This window comes from Arachis duranensis, chromosome 3 (genome assembly GCF_000817695.3).
Source record: "Arachis duranensis cultivar V14167 chromosome 3, aradu.V14167.gnm2.J7QH, whole genome shotgun sequence".
Taxonomy (NCBI): Eukaryota; Viridiplantae; Streptophyta; class Magnoliopsida; order Fabales; family Fabaceae; genus Arachis; species Arachis duranensis.
In genome coordinates this window covers 134,627,577-134,628,241 of record NC_029774.3, presented here as the reverse complement: position 1 = coordinate 134,628,241, position 665 = coordinate 134,627,577, and positions in this window count along the sequence as shown.

Sequence of the window (665 nt, the reverse complement as noted above, 5' to 3'; positions counted from 1 at the left end):
GCCCAGACGGGTGATCATGCACTCATACATGAAGAAGAAATGGGGAGCCGTTTCGTTGGCTCTCCCATGACAAACCCGGTCCTCTAAACCGGGAACAAGCAACTCGTATTTAGGCTCATCTTCATCCAAAGTACAGAGCCGATGGTGGGTGCGAAGGTGAGTAATAAACTCCGCATCAACCAACGGCTCCTCCCCCAGAACAGTAACGTCAACCTAATCTACGGAGGCCATTTTTCTTTCTCTAAGGAAACCTACAAAAGGAAAAAAGAAAAGGAAAAATCAAAAAGGTCTCTAGAGAGGAGGAAAGGAGCCGAGCAAAAATCTACAACACTATTCCTCTACAAAGTAAAGTCATGCGAAAAATGCAAAGAAGAAGAAAGAAACTAACCTCTTTCCGAAAATAAAGATAGAAAGAAGCAGAAGCCTCCAGGAGCACGAAAGTATAGTACGTGTAAACACAGCACGAACAAAGAAAGAAGAAGTTTGAAAGATTGCAGAAACGGAAAAAGGAAAGAGAGGGAAAGTACTTATAAACATGCTAAGGGGCATAATAGTAAAAGCGGGGCAGTCATTAATGAGATTACACCGTTACCAAAGCCCTCAATACTTCCCCAACGGACACGACGCTTGAAAGACGTAACTGTCAGAAACAAAAGGTCGCGAAA